Consider the following 20,419-nt stretch of genomic DNA (forward strand, 5'->3'; position numbering starts at 1 on the left):
AAATACATGATGATTAAAGAACTAATTTAAATGTGATAAATAGATATGTAAAAGGTGCTGGAATAGATCCATAAAAAGTGAATAAATATTAAAGGGATTAAATAGATGAAAAATTAGGACTCAATAATTCCAGCTAAAGTGTTATTTGGGTAATATATGAAAAAAGGAAGTTCCGATCAAGTGGTCGAACTGGTGACCGCGTGAACACCGGGTCCGACCTCCCAGTCTGGCCACGACTCTTCCTGCTTAATGAAGAACTCAACAGTCATACATTCATCCACTTCATCATACATCATCAACTGACAACTGAGGCGAGTGAAGGAGAAAGTCGGGAAGGAAAATTAATCTTTATGAGAAGAGGATGCAAGGTAAGGTAAGGAAATGATGAGGTGAAAGCGCCAGGCCAGTATGCCAATATAACACTTGGAAGGGACATTAGGATGGGCTGGAATGTGAGGACGGACTGGAGGAACGGTGCTCAACCACTTGCACCATCGGGGATCGAACACCGACCCTGCAAGAAGCAAAAGTATGGAGTGGAAAAACGGTGCCCAATCACTTGGACCCTCGGGGATCGAACAGAAAACATACCTTATAGACATCATAGATCTCAATAAAGTTAAACAAAGCGAACAATTCGAAGTTATTTTCTCACATTTATTAAGGTAAATATATATTCAACCAGGAGATATTCTACTTAGTATTTATTTAATCAACAACTAATATGTTTTCATTGGTTGTTTATGGACATACAAGTAATTATGGTAATATTATAGTAATAGTTCAGGTAATTATGGTAACATTATAGTAATAGTTCAGGTAATTATGGTAATATTATAGTAATAGTTCAGGTAATTATGGTAATATTATAGTAATAGTTCAGGTAATTATGGTAATATTATAGTAATAGTTCAGGTAATTATGGTAATATTATAGTAATAGTTCAGGTAATTATGGTAATATTATAGTAATAGTTCAGGTAATTATGGTAATATTATAGTAATAGTTCAGGTAATTATGGTAATATTATAGTAATAGTTCAGGTAATTATGGTAATATTATAGTAATAGTTCAGGTAATTATGGTAATATTATAGTAATAGTTCAGGTAATTATGGTAATATTATAGTAATAGTTCAGGTAATTATGGTAATATTATAGTAATAGTTCAGGTAATTATGGTAATATTATAGTAATAGTTCAGGTAATTATGGTAATATTATAGTAATAGTTCAGGTAATTATGGAAATATTATAGTAATAGTTCAGGTAATTATGGTAATATTATAGTATTCGTGAAGGTAATTATCCTGTTGCTGTCAATATCTTACAGCAGTTAAAATGTTTTTGATTACATAACTTTATTGACTCAAGAAATTAAAGAATCGTGAATGAAAACCTGACTGAAGTTAAAACTTGTCATATTCATATCCAAAATACACACATTTAAAACTAACGCACACAGACATGTTCTTAGTGTTGCAACGCTCAGGAACGGCATGTTTTGGGTGTTGCAACACAGGGATAAGGTGTTGAGAGTCTTGCAACACTGAAATAAGAAGTTATAAGTGTTGGAACACAAGAAGGAGGTGTTGTAAGTGTTGCAAAACAGAACTTGTTGAGAGTGTTGAGCAAAATTTATCAAGTTTGTGAGTGCAAAAACAACCACTGCGCCACGGGGAATGTTATTAAAGTTATAGTTAAGGTAATTATGGTCAATTCCTTTCAATATGTTACGGCATTTAATATATTTTTCGTTATATTTCTTTACTGATGCTAGAGAGGAAAGAATCCTGAATGACAATCTTGCTGTAAATGACAGTCCATATATAGAGAAGGAAAAATACACAGACATAACACGAGTGCATATGTGAGTGTTGCAACGTGATGGAATACCATGTTGTGAGTGTTACATCACAGGAATGAAGTGTTGTGAGTGTTACATCATAGGAATGAAGTGTTGTGAGTGTTACATCACAGGAATGAAGTATTGTGTTACATCACAGGAATGAAGTGTTGTGAGTGTTACATCACAGGAATGAAGTGTTGTGAGTGTTACATCACAGGAATGAAGTGTTGTGAGTGTTACATCACAGGAATGAAGTGTTGTGAGTGTTGCAACACAGAAATATCAAATTGTGAGTGTTGCAAAATATAAATAACGTGTTGTGAGTGATGCAACACAGAAATAAAATATTGTGATTGTTCAACTGCAGAAATAACAAAAAAAAATTGCAACAAAGAAAATAACGTATTTTGAGAGTTATAACCCAGAATAATGTATTGTGAGTACTGCAATACAATAATAACATGTTGTAGGTGTCACAACGTTGTAACACAAGAATAACGTGTTGTGAGTGTTGCACCAGTATGGAATAATTTATTGTAACACATAATTACCGTGTTGTGAGTGAGTGTTGCATCATATTTTTTTCTGTGATGCAAAATTCACAACACGTTATTTCTGTCCTGAAATACTTGCTATACATTATTTCTTAGTTGTAATGCTGACAACAAGTTATTTATGTTTTGTAACACAATGCTATTGTTGTATTGCAACACTCACAATGTTATTGTTGTATTGCAACACTCACAATGTTATTGTTGTATTGCAACACTCACAATGTTATTGTTGTATTCCAACACTCACAATGTTATTGTTGTATTGCAACACTCACAATGTTATTGTTGTATTGCAACACTCACAATGTTATTGTTGTATTGCAACACTCACAATGTTATTGTTGTATTGCAACACTCACAATGTTATTGTTGTATTGCAACACTCACAATGTTATTGTTGTATTGCAACACTCACAATGTTATTGTTGTATTGCAACACTCACAATGTTATTGTTGTATTGCAACACTTACAATGTTATTGTTGTATTGCAACACTCACAACATATTACTGTTTTATAATATTATAATAATAATAATAATAAATATTATAATATGTGAAAGTTGCAAGAATCGATATATAAAACATGATTGAAAATATAAAATATGATTAAATAGATGACAAATATTATTGAACTAACACTAAAGTATTTTGTAGCCAATATATGGAAAAAAGGAAGACTAAACCGAGAGTTCGAACTCTCGGCAGTTAACACCCCGAACACCCCGGTGTTAACACCCCGAACACCCCGGTGTTAACACCCCGAACACCCCGGTGTTAACACCCTGAACACCACGGTGTTAACACCCTGAACACCCCGGTGTTAACTCCCTGAACACCCCGGTGTTAACACCCTGAACACCCCGGTGTTAACACCCTGAACACCCCGGTGTTAACTCCCTGAACACCCCGGTGTTAACACCCTGAACACCCCGGTGTTAACACCCTGAACACCCCGGTATTAATACCCTGAACACCCCGGTGTTAACACCCTGAACACCCCGGTGTTAACACCCTGAACACCCCGGTATTAATACCCTGAACACCCCGGTGTTAACACCCTGAACACCCCGGTGTGCTCACCCTGAACACCCCGGTGTTAACACCCTGAACACCCCGGTGTTAACTCCCTGAACACCCCGGTGTTAACACCCTGAACACCCCGGTCTTAACACCCTGAACACCCCGGTGTTAACACCCTGAACACCGCGTTGTTAACACCCTGAACACCCCGGTGTTAACACCCTGAACACCCCGATGTTAACACCCTGAACACCGCGGTGTTAACACCCTGAACACCCCGAACACCCTGGTGTTAACACCCTGAACACCCCGGTGTTAACACCCTGAACACCCCAGGTGTTAACACCCTGAACACCTTGGTGTTAACACCGTGAACACCACGGTGTTAACACCCTGAACACCCCGGTGTTAACACCCTGAACACCCCGGTGTTAACACCCTGGTGTTAACGCCCCGAACACCCCGGTGTTAACACCCTGAACACTCCGGTGTTAACACCCTGAACACCTCGGTGTTAACACCCTGAACACCTCGGTGTTAACACCCTCAACACCTCGGTGTTAACACCCCGGTGTTAACACCCTGAACACCCCGGTGTTAACACCCTGAACACCCCGGTGTTAACACCCCGGTGTTAACTCCCTGAACACCCCGGTGTTAACACCCTGAACACCCCGGTGTTAACACCCTGAACACCCCGGTGTTAACACCCTGAACACCGCGGTGTTAACACCCTGAACACCCCGGTGTTAACACCCCGAACACCCCGGTGTTAACACCCTGAACACCCCAGTGTTAACACCCTGAACACCTCGGTGTTAACACCCTGAACACCTCGGTGTTAACACCCTGAACACCTCGGTGTTAACACCCCGGTGTTAACACCCTGAACACCCCAGTGTTAACACCCTGAACACCCCGGTGTTAACACCCTGAACACCCCGGTGTTAACACCCTGAACACCCCGGTGTTAACACCCTGAACACCCCGGTGTTAACACCCTGAACACCCCGGTGTTAACACCCTGAACACCCCGGTGTTAACTCCCTGAACACCCCGGTGTTAACACCCTGATCACCCCGGTGTTAACACCCTGAACACCCCGGTGTTAACACCCTGAACACCGCGGTGTTAACACCCTGAACACCCCGGTGTTAACACCCTGAACACCCCGGTGTTAACACCCTGAACACCCCGGTGTTAACACCCTGAACACCCCGGTGTTAACACCCTGAACACCCCGGTGTTAACACCCTGAACACCCCGGTGTTAACACCCTGAACACCCCGGTGTTAACACCCTGAACACCCCGGTGTTAACACCCTGAACACCCCGGTGTTAACACCCTGAACACCCCGGTGTTAACACCCTGAACACCCCGGTGTTAACACCCTGAACACCCCGGTGTTAACACCCTGAACACCCCGGTGTTAACACCCTGAACACCCCGGTGTTCACACCTCTGAACACCCCGGCTGTTAACACCCTGAACACCCCGGTGTTAACACTCTGAACACCCCGGTGTTAACACCCTGAACACCCCGGTGTTAACACCCTGAACACCCCGGTGTTAACACCCTGAACACCCCGGTGTTAACACCCTGAACACCCCGGTGTTAACACCCTGAACACCCCGGTGTTAACACCCTGAACACCCCTGTGTTAACACCCTGAACACCCCGGTGTTAACACCCTGAACACCCCGGTGTTAACACCCTGAACACCCCGGTGTTAACACCCTGAACACCCCGGTGTTAACACCCTGAACACCCCGGTGTTAACACCCTGAACACCCCGGTGTTAACACCCTGAACACCCCGGTGTTAACACCCTGAACACCCCGGTGTTAACACCCTGAACACCCCGGTGTTAACACCCTGAACACCCCGGTGTTAACACCCTGAACACCCCGGTGTTAACACCCTGAACACCCCGGTGTTAACACCCTGAACACCCCGGTGTTAACACCCTGAACACCCCGGTGTTAACACCCTGAACACCCCGGTGTTAACACCCTGAACACCCCGGTGTTAACACCCTGAACACCCCGGTGTTAACACCCTGAACACCCCGGTGTTAACACCCTGAACACCCCGGTGTTAACACCCTGAACACCCCGGTGTTAACACCCTGAACACCCCGGTGTTAACACCCTGGACACCCCGGTGTTAACACCCTGAACACCCCGGTGTTAACACCCTGAACACCCCGGTGTTAACACCCTGAACACCCCGGTGTTAACACCCTGAACACCCCGGTGTTAACACCCTGAACACCCCGGTGTTAACACCCTGAACACCCCGGTGTTAACACCCTGGAAACCCCGGTGTTAACACCCTGAACACCCCGGTGTTAACACCCTGAACACCCCGGTACTAACACCCTGAACACCCCGGTGTTAACACCCTGAACACCCCGGTGTTAACACCCTGAACACCTCGGTGTTAACACCCCGGTGTTAACACCCTGAACACTCCGATGTTAACACCCTGAACACCCCGGTGTTAACACCCTGAACACCCTGGTGTTAACACCCTGAACACCCCGGTGTTAACACCCTGAACACCCCGGTGTTAATACCCTGAACACCCCGGTGTTCACACTCTGAACACCCCGGCGTTAACACCCTGAACACCCCGGTGTTAACACCCTGAACACCCCGGTGTTAACACCCTGAACACCCCGGTGTTAACACCCTGAACACCCCGGTGTTAACACCCTGAACACCCCGGTGTTAACACCCTGAACACCCCGGTGTTAACACCCTGAACACCCCGGTGTTAACACCCTGAACACCCCGGTGTTAACACCCTGAACACCCCGGTGTTAACACCCTGAACACCCCGGTGTTCACACTCTGAACACCCCGGCGTTAACACCCTGAACACCCCGGTGTTAACACCCTGAACACCCCGGTGTTAACACCCTGAACACCCCGGTGTTAACACCCTGAACACCCCGGTGTTAACACCCTGAACACCCCGGTGTTAACACCCTGAACACCCCGGTGTTAACACCCTGAACACCCCGGTGTTAACACCCTGAACACCCCGGTGTTAACACCCTGAACACCCCGGTGTTAACACCCTGAACACCCGGTGTTAACACCCTGAACACCCCGGTGTTAACACCCTGAACACCCCGGTGTTAACACCCTGAACACCCCGGTGTTAACACCCTGAACACCCCGGTGTTAACACCCTGAACACCCCGGTGTTAACACCCTGAACACCCCGGTGTTAACACCCTGAACACCCCGGTGTTAACACCCTGAACACCCCGGTGTTAACACCCTGAACACCCCGGTGTTAACACCCTGAACACCCCGGTGTTAACACCCTGAACACCCCGGTGTTAACACCCTGAACACCCCGGTGTTAACACCCTGAACACCCCGGTGTTAACACCCTGAACACCCCTGGTGTTAACACCCTGAACACCCCGGTGTTAACACCCTGAACACCCCGGTGTTAACACCCTGAACACCCCGGTGTTAACACCCTGAACACCCCGGTGTTAACACCCTGAACACCCCGGTGTTAACACCCTGAACACCCCGGTGTTAACACCCTGAACACCCCGGTGTTAACACCCTGAACACCCCGGTGTTAACACCCTGGACACCCCGGTGTTAACACCCTGAACACCCCGGTGTTAACACCCTGAACACCCCGGTGTTAACACCCTGAACACCCCGGTGTTAACGCCCCGGTGTTAACACCCTGAACACCTCGGTGTTAACACCCTGAACACCCCGGTGTTAACACCCTGAACACTCCGGTGTTAACACCCTGAACACCCCGGTGTTAACACCCTGAACACCCCGGTGTTAACACCCTGAACACCCCGGTGTTAACACCCTGAACACCCCGGTGTTAACACCCTGAACACCCCGGTGTTAACACCCTGGAACACCCCGGTGTTAACACCCTGAACACCCCGGTGTTAACACCCTGAACACCCCGGTGTTAACACCCTGAACACCCCGGTGTTAACACCCTGAACACCCCGGTGTTAACACCCTGAACACCCCGGTGTTAACACCCTGAACACCCCGGTGTTAACACCCTGAACACCCCGGTGTTAACACCCTGAACACCCCGGTGTTAACACCCTGAACACCCCGGTGTTAACACCCTGGACACCCCGGTGTTAACACCCTGGAACACCCCGGTGTTAACACCCTGAACACCCCGGTGTTAACACCCTGAACACCCCGGTGTTAACACCCTGAACACCCCGGTGTTAACACCCCGGTGTTAACACCCTGAACACCTCGGTGTTAACACCCCGGTGTTAACACCCTGAACACTCCGGTGTTAACACCCTGAACACCCCGGTGTTAACACCCTGAACACCCTGGTGTTAACACCCTGAACACCCCGGTGTTAACACCCTGAACACCCCGGTGTTAACACCCTGAACACCCCGGTGTTCACACTCTGAACACCCCGGCGTTAACACCCTGAACACCCCGGTGTTAACACCCTGAACACCCCGGTGTTAACACCCTGAACACCCCGGTGTTAACACCCTGAACACCCCGGTGTTAACACCCTGAACACCCCGGTGTTAACACCCTGAACACCCTGGTGTTAACACCCGGAACACCCCGGTGTTAACACCCTGAACACCCCGGTGTTAACACCCTGAACACCCCGGTGTTCACACTCTGAACACCCCGGCGTTAACACCCTGAACACTCCGGTGTTAACACCCTGAACACCCCGGTGTTAACACCCTGGACACCCCGGTGTTAACACCCTGAACACCCCGGTGTTAACACCCTGGACACCCCGGTGTTAACACCCTGAACACCCCGGTGTTAACACCCTGAACACCCCGGTGTTAACACCCTGAACACCCCGGTGTTAACACCCTGAACACCCCGGTGTTAACACCCCGGTGTTAACACCCTGAACACCCCGGTGTTAACACCCTGAACACCCCGGTGTTAACACCCTGAACACCCCGGTGTTAACACCCTGAACACCCCGGTGTTAACACCCTGAACACCCCGGTGTTAACACCCTGAACACCCCGGTGTTAACACCCTGAACACCCCGGTGTTAACACCCTGAACACCCCGGTGTTAACACCCTGAACACCCCGGTGTTAACACCCTGAACACCCCGGTGTTAACACCCCGGTGTTAACACCCCGGTGTTAACACCCTGAACACCCCGGTGTTCACACTCTGAACACCCCGGCGTTAACACCCTGAACACCCCGGTGTTAACACCCTGAACACCCCGGTGTTAACACCCTGAACACCCCGGTGTTAACACCCTGAACACCCCGGTGTTAACACCCTGGACACCCCGGTGTTAACACCCTGAACACCCCGGTGTTAACACCCTGAACACCCCGGTGTTAACACCCCGGTGTTAACACCCTGAACACCTCGGTGTTAACACCCCGGTGTTAACACCCTGAACACTCCGGTGTTAACACCCTGAACACCCCGGTGTTAACACCCTGAACACCCCGGTGTTAACACCCTGAACACCCCGGTGTTAACACCCTGAACACCCCGGTGTTAACACCCTGAACACCCCGGTGTTAACACCCTGAACACCCCGGTGTTAACACCCTGGACACCCCGGTGTTAACACCCTGAACACCCCGGTGTTAACACCCTGAACACTCCGGTGTTAACACCCTGAACACCCCGGTGTTAACACCCTGAACACCCCGGTGTTAACACCCTGAACACCCCGGTGTTAACACCCTGAACACCCCGGTGTTAACACCCTGAACACCCCGGTGTTAACACCCTGAACACCCCGGTGTTAACACCCTGAACACCCCGGTGTTAACACCCTGAACACCCCGGTGTTAACACCCTGAACACCCCGGTGTTAACACCCTGGACACCCCGGTGTTAACACCCTGAACACCCCGGTGTTAACACCCTGAACACCCCGGTGTTAACACCCTGAACACCCCGGTGTTAACACCCTGAACACCCCGGTGTTAACACCCCGGTGTTAACACCCTGAACACCTCGGTGTTAACACCCCGGGGTTAACACCCTGAACACTCCGGTGTTAACACCCTGAACACCCCGGTGTTAACACCCAGAACACTCCGGTGTTAACACCCTGAACACCCCGGTGTTAACACCCTGAACACCCCGGTGTTAACACCCTGAACACCCCGGTGTTCACACTCTGAACACCCCGGCGTTAACACCCTGAACACCCCGGTGTTAACACCCTGAACACCCCGGTGTTAACACCCTGAACACCCCGGTGTTAACACCCTGAACACCCCGGTGTTAACACCCTGAACACCCCGGTGTTAACACCCTGAACACCCCGGTGTTAACACCCTGAACACCCCGGTGTTAACACCCTGAACACCCCGGTGTTAACACCCTGAACACCCCGGTGTTAACACCCTGAACACCCCGGTGTTAACACCCTGAACACCCCGGTGTTAACACCCTGAACACCCTGGTGTTAACACCCTGAACACCCCGGTGTTAACACCCTGAACACCCCGGTGTTAACACCCTGAACACCCCGGTGTTAACACCCTGGACACCCCGGTGTTAACACCCTGAACACCCTGGTGTTAACACCCTGGACACCCCGGTGTTAACACCCTGAACACCCCGGTGTTAACACCCTGGACACCCCGGTGTTAACACCCTGAACACCCCGGTGTTAACACCCTGGACACCCCGGTGTTAACACCCTGAACACCCCGGTGTTAACACCCCGGTGTTAACACCCTGAACACCCCGGTGTTAACACCCTGAACACCCCGGTGTTAACACCCTGAACACCCCGGTGTTAACACCCTGAACACCCCGGTGTTAACACCCCGGTGTTAACACCCTGAACACCCCGGTGTTAACACCCTGAACACCCCGGTGTTAACACCCTGAACACCCTGGTGTTAACACCCTGAACACCCCGGTGTTAACACCCTGAACACCCCGGTGTTCACACTCTGAACACCCCGGCGTTAACACCCTGAACACCCCGGTGTTAACACCCTGAACACCCCGGTGTTAACACCCTGAACACCCGGGTGTTAACACCCTGAACACCCCGGTGTTAACACCCTGGACACCCCGGTGTTAACACCCTGAACACCCCGGTGTTAACACCCTGAACACCCCGGTGTTAACACCCTGAACACCCCGGTGTTAACACCCCGGTGTTAACACCCTGAACACCTCGGTGTTAACACCCCGGTGTTAACACCCTGAACACTCCGGTGTTAACACCCTGAACACCCCGGTGTTAACACCCTGAACACCCCGGTGTTAACACCCTGAACACCCCGGTGTTAACACCCTGAACACCCCGGTGTTAACACCCTGAACACCCCGGTGTTAACACCCTGGACACCCCGGTGTTAACACCCTGAACACCCCGGTGTTAACACCCTGAACTCCCCGGTGTTAACACCCTGAACACCCCGGTGTTCACGGGGTCGGACAGCGTGAACACCGGGTCCGACCTCCCAGTCTGGCCACGACTCTTCCTGCTTAATGAAGAACTCAACAGTCATACATTCATCCACTTCATCATACATCATCAACTGACAACTGAGGCGAGTGAAGGAGAAAGTCAGGAAGGAAAAGTCTCTGAGGAAGCGAGGTAAGGTAAGGTAAGGTAATTATGAGGTGAAAGTACTAGGCCAGTATGATTATATAGCACTTGGAAGGGATATTAAGATCATCTGGGATATATGAGGACGAAGTGAAGGAATGGAAAGCTACCACTTGGGCCATCGGGGATCGAACGTGGACGTTGCAAGAAGTGAGAGGACGGAGTGGAGTAACGGTGCCCAAGCACTGGGACCATCGGGGATCGAACACAAACGTATTTTATAAGCAACACAGATCTAATACATTTCCGCAAACTGAAATTTACACAGTTGTTCCAACCAGTTCTTTAAGGTTTATCAATTAGTTATTGAACTTAGTTAATGAATCAATATTAAAGTTATGTTTATCAGTTAGTTATTGAACTACACCTGGAACCCGTAGGTGCGGGACTCTGAAGTCCTCCTCCTTGGGCTCTAGCAGCCCCAGGCTCTGCTTCAGGAGGCTGGGGTCGTTCTTGCACTTGCTGGGGTGGTTCTTCTCCGGCCCCGACCACGGCGGTCTCCGGGTTATGAGTCCCTTCACCAGCTTCCAGGTCAACTCCGGAGCTCACAGTTCCTGCGACGGCGCTGGAACCAATCGTATTGGCGTTTGCCTTTCCATCGGAGACTTTCGGCGCCGTGGAGAGGGGGGGGGACCTGCTGCATGGTTGACAGCTTCTCCCCCGTATCAACCTACCCTGGCTTTGTGCCCTGGAGAGGCCACTCCAGACCGACAACCAGAGCACAACTCCATAGTCTCCTGAGACTGATGAATGCCTGCTACTACTACGACTAGAAGATATAGGTAATAATATATATGTAATAGTATTAGTTAACACAAAACTATATATTGGAGGAACTCTACAACCTGTAATAAGAAGTCTTGTACTTTGAATGTAACCAATGTTGTAACTTTTTGTGTAATGACATTTTAAATAAAATAAAATGACAAAATAAAAAAATATAGGGGTGAAAAGACAATATGTAAGTTTATGCGGGTGCCCCACAAGGCTTCCCCGGATGCTGCATGTCGTCTTCTTCGAGGTCGAGGGTCCCTACAAACTCAACCAAAGATGGTACCCCCTATATATTTATATAACCTATATCTATAAAATAGAATGTTTATCCGAGGATGGTGACCAGACACTTGGTGGGACCAGCCTCGCCCAGCTTTCCAAGATGAGACATGTTGGGTAGGGGAGCGTCATAGCCTAGTCGGTGTCCGCCGAATTGTAATACTTTAAGAAATATCTGCATTTATATTAATAGTCCACCTAAGACAACCGTGCAGTAATAACATCTGTGTAGGAGAAATCCACAAGGCCGTGACGAGGGTTCGAACCTACGTCCGAGAGGATCCCAGACGCTGCCTTAATCGACTGAGCTACGACATGGTAAAAAAATTGCAACTAGAAGTTCTACTGACCTTACTTGGATCCTGCAGCCTCTCCGAGACACAAACCAGGATTTTACACAATTCCCCCCATGCACCCGAGCTCTGTCAATAAGCCGTTGTACCTTCTTACAAAATGAGTTACTTCTTTACAAAATGAAGTAAGGGCGATGAGGTAGAACGGCTTATTGACAGAGCTCGGGTGCATGGGGGGAATTGTGTAAAATCCTGGTTTGTGTCTCGGAGAGGCTGCAGGATCCAAGTAAGGTCAGTAGAACTTCTAGTTGCAATTTTTTTACCATGTCGTAGCTCAGTCGATTAAGGCAGCGTCTGGGATCCTCTCGGACGTAGGTTTGAATCCTTGTCACGGATCTTGTGGATTTGTTCATTTGATGCATCACGCTATTGTGATTTCTGTCTGTAATCTATGTAGGAGCTTATGATATATTAATAGCAGTGCTTATAAGCGACACATCCATCCTCCATCGTACATATATTGATGTAATGGACAATTGCATAGTAGAATTTGGTATTATTGAATTTGTATAAACCGGCAAAGGTTTTGTCAAATCAAATGTTTATTCAGGTAAAGTACCTACATACAAGGTGAGATACAAACATGTTGTGGGATTTATAGATAGAGCTTGTACATACAATGTCTAAAGCCACTATTACGCCAAGCGTTTTGGGCAAGGTTGGCCCGAACCTTTGTATTTGTTTCTCATAAAACCTAACGTAACTTACCATCCAAGGTCTAATACATGCTAACTGAGGCCAGATATAGTACATATATATACTAGGCCTAGGAATATATATGTTTGATTTTAGCTGTATTTTTTCCGAACTATAAGGTGAATAGTACCAAGTTCTACTATGTAATTGTCTATTACGTCAATATATAATTTATATGTACGATGCTCTACATAGTTACAAAATGTACAGGAAGATGGATTGCATTCATTAAAGATATCAACATTTCATTTGGTTTGTTATGGTAGGAAAAAAATTGACTGTAGCAGAGCGTAGTTTCGATCTACGGACCTCTAGTTGGATTATGGGCCCAGCACGCTTCCACTGCGCCACTCTGCTCCACAATATATACTTATATGATCCTCAATATTAATAATTAGTATAATGTAGTATTAACATATTACAAAATGGTATAAGTTTTATGATTTAATAAATATTGTCAATATACTTTGTTATTAATTTTAGGTCTTTGAGTTTATTTCAATGGGTTATGAAAACAAACATTTAAAAAGTCAAATGTTTCCGCCCGGGATCGAACCGGGGACCTTGCGCGTGTGAGGCGCATGTGATAACCACTACACTACGGAAACCTGAAGTATAGTGACCTGTTATTATATGGACCAAATCAGGTTAATTGCTACCGAAGATACACATAGTTTTTCTTCAGTGATATAATATGATCAAAACATATTGCTTGAGTAATTATATAAATTAAACAAGGTTTAATAACGAAAATAGAGAGAAAATCCTGTTTTATATGTGTACGGGGTGTGTGACGTCACGATAACATGAGAGGTTTAGTTTAGTTTAGTTCACTTATTATGCACCCCATACCCATCATGTGGGTGGTACTGGAAAGGGTTACAGAGGCACATAATGGGCTCAGGGACTGAACCCCACAATTCACTTAGCTAAGCAAGTTACAATCTTGATGAGCGAGTTACAAAATTCAATATACGTCGTAACACCAACAATGGGTTCGCGATTGACTACAAGTACGGTTTCTAAATTAAGCAACTGACATATGTGGAGAGCTAGTGTCACCATTGATGTTTGTCGTGCACCCCCCCCCCCCCCATCCAGTGGGCAGCGCTGGATAGCTTACAATCACTTTGTTACTACCTATAATTAGCAAACTGGGGATATTTGGCAAAAAATTCTGGTAGCAAGATAATTTTGAATGAAATATTTACACATCTCTGGAACATTTGTTATAGGAAGCAAAAGGAAGTGATATCAGGGCTTCAGAGAGTGGGAGGAAGCAGTAGGAAGTATTTTTAAGGCTTCAGAGTGCGGGAGCAGGTGTTTTTAAGGCTTCAGAGAACAGGAGTGAGCGGGAAAAAGCCGGAGAAAGTGATTTTAGGGCATCAGAAAACGGGAGGAAGCAGGAGGAAGTGTTTTTAAGGCTTCAGAGAGCGGGATGAAATAGGAGAAAGTTTTTTAGGGATTCGGAGATCGGAAAGAATTGTTGTTAGGGCTTCAGAGAGCGGGAGCGAGTGGTAGGAAGCAGGAGAAAAAATTTGTGAGACTTCAGAGAGCGGGATCGAACGGGAGGAAGCAGGAGGAAATGATTTTAGGGCTTCAGAGAGCAGAAGCCAGTGGTAGAAAGCAGTAGAAAGTATTTGTAAGGTATGTGCTTCATGAGGAAACAGGAGGTGGTGTTATTAGGGCTTCAGAGAGCAGGAGGGAATATTTTTAAAGCTTCAGAGAGCGGGAGGAAGTGGGAGGTAGCAGAAGGAAGTATTAATAGGGTTTCAGAGAGCGGGAGGAAGTATTTTTAGGACTTTCGATGGCGGGAGGGAGCGGTAAGAAGCAGGAGGAAATATTTGTAAGGTTTTAGAGAGCGTAGCCTCAGTAACACAGTTGGTTAGCGTACAAATGTTTCTCGCTGTAGGGCTCTCCACATGTCAGTTGCTTAATTTAGAAACTGTACTTGTTGGCGGTCTCGAGCCCATTGTTGATGTGATGATGTGCATTGAATTTTGTAACTCTCTCAGCAAGATTAACTTGCTCAGGTAAATGAATTGTGGGGTTCAGTCCCTGAGCCCATTATGTGCCTCTGTAACTCTTCCCACTACCGCCCAACTGACGGGTATGGGGTGCATATTAAATGAACTATATTATAATCTAGGGTTATCCCATGGAATTGTCTAACTAGCGAAGTCGTTAAATACCAAGATATTACCTCAGTTCAAAATCCAAATAGAAACAATCCTCATGAACCATAGGGGAGGGGGGGATCTTTGACAAGCCGATGGCTTCCACTATCCGTCGAGGACACTAGAGACAGGTAAATTCAGGTACAAATCTCCCACATTCGTTATTGTGCCTTTATTTTATAATTATTAACATATAACTAGCTCAACCTGTAATTTGTAATTACTTATATTGAAAGGGGTAGCAAGACACTGCTATGTACCTACATTTGTAATGAAAAACATTATTAATACATTAAAACAATTCCGTAGCAGAGCGTAGTTACGATCTACGGACCTCTGGGTTATGGGCCCAGCACGCTTCCACTGCGCCACTCTGCTGCTCATATTAATTGGATGATACATTTTATACGTCTTTTATAATATTATAATTGGTAATATTTTCTTCATAAATAAAAGTCTCAGTGTTTCTGCGCAGTAACGCACCAGTACGTACTGATCTTGCGCATGGGATGCGCACATCATGGCTACTGTGCACAGCCAGCTGCGTATGACATACATCATAGCATGGGTATGTGATCACTGCTGCACACGATGGGTATGGGTTCACTACCACTCATGAACAGGACATGTATTGGAGGCACTAACGCTCACAGGATAGGTATACATGGGGTCTACAGGATAAGTATGGGATCCACTCAGCCCTGGAGGCTGATCTGTCGTGTTTGTTGAGGTCTATAACAACTCTTCTTGCATGTAAACATTCCAAGCATAAGAATTATATTTAGTGTCTGGACCGAGATTCGTCAGTCAGTTACGAAAGTACTTACGAACATGTTATCTCAATCTTTGGCGACTTTACACATATTAAATAGTTGATGAGCTCCAAAGGACTGGGAGGCAGAGTACCACAGTACACATATCGACGTACAACGCAATTAGAAAGTAGAAATTTGTACTATTGAATTTAGACAAACAGGAAAAGGTTTTATATTTATGTTGCAAAGACAACCTTAACTAACTGAACCTTTCTAGGCCTAATACGCGCAATCTGAGGCCTAATATCGTACATATATGAGTGCTATACTAGACCTTGGAATTTATATATTTTGTTTAGCTTTATTTTTTCAGACTATAAAGTGATTAGTGCTATATACTTCACTTCAGACTATAAAGAGTCTATAATTAAGACTATAAATAAGACTTCAGACTATAAAGTGATCAGTAAGTTCTATTATGTAATGCCTTAGTACGTCAACGTTTGTACTATGGAGCATATACAACAACTACTGTGTAAACAGGAGGATGGGTCGCGACGTTGACATACTGTGCCGTTCTCTGTTGTGTTAGGATAAGGTCACTTACGCGCGAGAGTTTGTTGACGTTGGGAGACTTGAGGAGGACGGGCTGGATCACGGGGCCAAGTGTGACATCGCTGTCAAGTGTGTTATGTCGGTCTTGTCTGAGGTCAACCCCTAGAGTTGGCCTAAATAATCGCCCCCGGGTGGGCTCGAACCACCAACCTTTCAGTTAACAGCCGAACGCGCTAACCGCACGGAGGCTTGAGGAACGGACTAAACAAACTTGTAATAAGGCGGAACTACTTAGATATCGAAGTGTGATAATTATCTGAGTTTACTTGAGAGCTACTAATAGTAGCCTCGATGAGGACAGGAGGCCGGCGGCTTGTCGAAGGTCCCCCATTTGCCTTGATGATCTTTTCCTGATGATGATAATTCCTACAGTGTCCTAATGCCTAAAGTGACCTTGTGTCTAGTGGTCACGACGGAGACAGGAAGCCGGCAGCTTGTCAATGGCTCCCCCATTTGTCCTAAGTTTCCTCTTTTTCTTTCTTACCTAATTTTCCTCCTTTCCCCCCACAAAAAAGAGTAACAACAACAAAACAGACTCTGGGGAGTCCCTGTGCCTTCTTGTACCAACTTCGAGGTTAACTCCGGAGCTGGTGCCCCCTGGGGGGCAGTTCCTTGTTACCTTCAACCTCGTTCTGACAGTTCCTGCGACGGCGCTGGAACCTGTCTTATTGGCGTTTGCCTTTCCAATTGAGACGTTCTGTGCTGTGGAGAGGGGGACCTGCTGCATGGGTGACAGCTTCTCCCCACGTATCAACCTACTCAGGCTTTGCGCCCTGGAGAGGCCACTCCTGACCGACAACCAGAACGGAACTCCATAGTCTCCTGAGACAGATGGACGCCTACTACTGGGATGGTCCACCAGTTTTTACATTCTTGTAAAGCCACTAGCACGCATAACGTCTCGGGCAGGTCCTTTATCCTAATACGGCTAAGTCCTAAGATTAATATTAATCTTAATTAATAACTCCGGAATACGACCCGTCAAATCGTTTCACTGCTGCGTGAAGAGAGGCGTAATGTTAAGGACTGGATCCCAGTCAATCCTCCCCGGCCAGGATACGAACCCAGACTAAATTGTTCGCGAAGTGTAGGCTAGTGTTTCACCACTGCGCCACGGGGACCAGTCATTGAAAGTTGCACAACAATTGTGAACTCTAATAAGAAAGTCAACTTTATTTTCAAGGAAAATGAAGTTATTGAACTGTAAACATCTCTGGTGCGGCCACATTTTGACTGCTGTATCAAGCATAGAGGCCTCAGCTTCACAACATATCTGCTGTGGAGAAAGTACAACACAGAGCGACAAAAAGCATCTCAGAACTAAATCGGCTCCCATACCAGGAACGGTTGAGGGCCCCAGGACTAACACAGCAAGCCAGACGGGGCACGGTGGCTCCCATACCAGGAACGGTTGAGGGCCCCAGGACTAACACAGCAAGCCAGACGGGGCATGGTGGCTCCCATACCAGGAACGGTTGAGGGCCCCAGGACTAACACAGCAAGCCAGACGGGGCATGGTGGCTCCCATACCAGGAACGGTTGAGGGCCCCAGGACTAACACAGCAAGCCAGACGGGGCATGGTGGCTCCCATACCAGGAACGGTTGAGGGCCCCAGGACTAACACAGCAAGCCAGACGGGGCATGGTGGCTCCCATACCAGGAACGGTTGAGGGCCCCAGGACTAACACAGCAAGCCAGACGGGGCATGGTGGCTCCCATACCAGGAACGGTTGAGGGCCCCAGGACTAACACAGCAAGCCAGACGGGGCATGGTGGCTCCCATACCAGGAACGGTTGAGGGCCCCAGGACTAACACAGCAAGCCAGACGGGGCATGGTGGCTCCCATACCAGGAACGGTTGAGGGCCCCAGGACTAACACAGCAAGCCAGACGGGGCATGGTGGCTCCCATACCAGGAACGGTTGAGGGCCCCAGGACTAACACAGCAAGCCAGACGGGGCATGGTGGCTCCCATACCAGGAACGGTTGAGGGCCCCAGGACTAACACAGCAAGCCAGACGCGGCATGGTGGCTCCCATACCAGGAACGGTTGAGGGCCCCAGGACTAACACAGCAAGCCAGACGGGGCATGGTGGCTCCCATACCAGGAACGGTTAAGGGCCCCAGGACTAACACAGCAAGCCAGACGGGGCATGGTGGCTCCCATACCAGGAACGGTTGAGGGCCCCAGGACTAACACAGCAAGCCAGACGGGGCATGGTGGCTCCCATACCAGGAACGGTTGAGGGCCCCAGGACTAACACAGCAAGCCAGACGCGGCATGGTGGCTCCCATACCAGGAACGGTTGAGGGCCCCAGGACTAACACAGCAAGCCAGACGGGGCATGGTGGCTCCCATACCAGGAACGGTTGAGGGCCCCAGGACTAACACAGCAAGCCAGACGCGGCATGGTGGCTCCCATACCAGGAACGGTTGAGGGCCCCAGGACTAACACAGCAAGCCAGACGCGGCATGGTGGCTCCCATACCAGGAACGGTTGAGGGCCACAGGACTAACACAGCAAGCCAGACGGGGCATGGTGGCTCCCATACCAGGAACGGTTGAGGGCCCCAGGACTAACACAGCAAGCCAGACGCGGCATGGTGGCTCCCATACCAGGAACGGTTGAGGGCCCCAGGACTAACACAGCAAGCCAGACGGGGCATGGTGGCTCCCATACCAGGAACGGTTGAGGGCCCCAGGACTAACACAGCAAGCCAGACGCGGCATGGTGGCTCCCATACCAGGAACGGTTGAGGGCCCCAGGACTAACACAGCAAGCCAGACGCGGCATGGTGGCTCCCATACCAGGAACGGTTGAGGGCCCCAGGACTAACACAGCAAGCCAGACGTGGCATGGTGGCTCCCATACCAGGAACGGTTGAGGGCCCCAGGACTAACACAGCAAGCCAGACGGGGCATGGTGGCTCCCATACCAGGAACGGTTGAGGGCCACAGGACTAACACAGCAAGCCAGACGGGGCATGGCGGCTCCCATACCAGGAACGGTTGAGGGCCCCAGGACTAACACAGCAAGCCAGACGCGGCATGGTGGCTTCCATAGAAACTTATAAAATACTGAACAAATTGGAGGATTTAGTGAATCCAGACCACTTCTCTAAAAGGTCGCATGTAACATAAATGATGCAACAGCTTTTAATCAAGCTCAACAGGTCACAATCACACTCCTCCACCCATCCACACAACTCTAGTATCACCTAGATATGGGTACTGGTAATGCCTCGCAAGAACCTCCTCTTACGGGCTATTCATGCCCGAGCCACCTTTATGAAGGCTTAATCTTTATCAATCAATCAAGTCAAAATACAGGAGAAACATTTTTGTTCCCCCCAAAGGGCTATAGACCCCTGGAACAGCCTACCTGCCAATGCCTTAAATCTCACCACTCACAATGGGTGTATTATAGGCGATTTTCTTTATTTATAAAATAAACACAAAATGTACAAAACAGGAGAGCATAACATTATATAAATATAGAGCATGAAAAAGATAAAGAAGAAAAACACATAGCACACAGAACCCAGAACCTCGTACAGTATACAGAACAGCATAACGTATACAGAACTCCGTACAGTATACAGAAAAGTGTACAGTATACAGAATAACGTACAGTATACAGAACAACGTACAGTATACAGAACAACGTACAGTATACAGAACAACGTACAGTATACAGAACAGCATCTTTATTAGAGTA

The sequence above is a fragment of the Procambarus clarkii genome, chromosome 15 (assembly GCF_040958095.1).
Source record: "Procambarus clarkii isolate CNS0578487 chromosome 15, FALCON_Pclarkii_2.0, whole genome shotgun sequence".
Taxonomy (NCBI): Eukaryota; Metazoa; Arthropoda; class Malacostraca; order Decapoda; family Cambaridae; genus Procambarus; species Procambarus clarkii.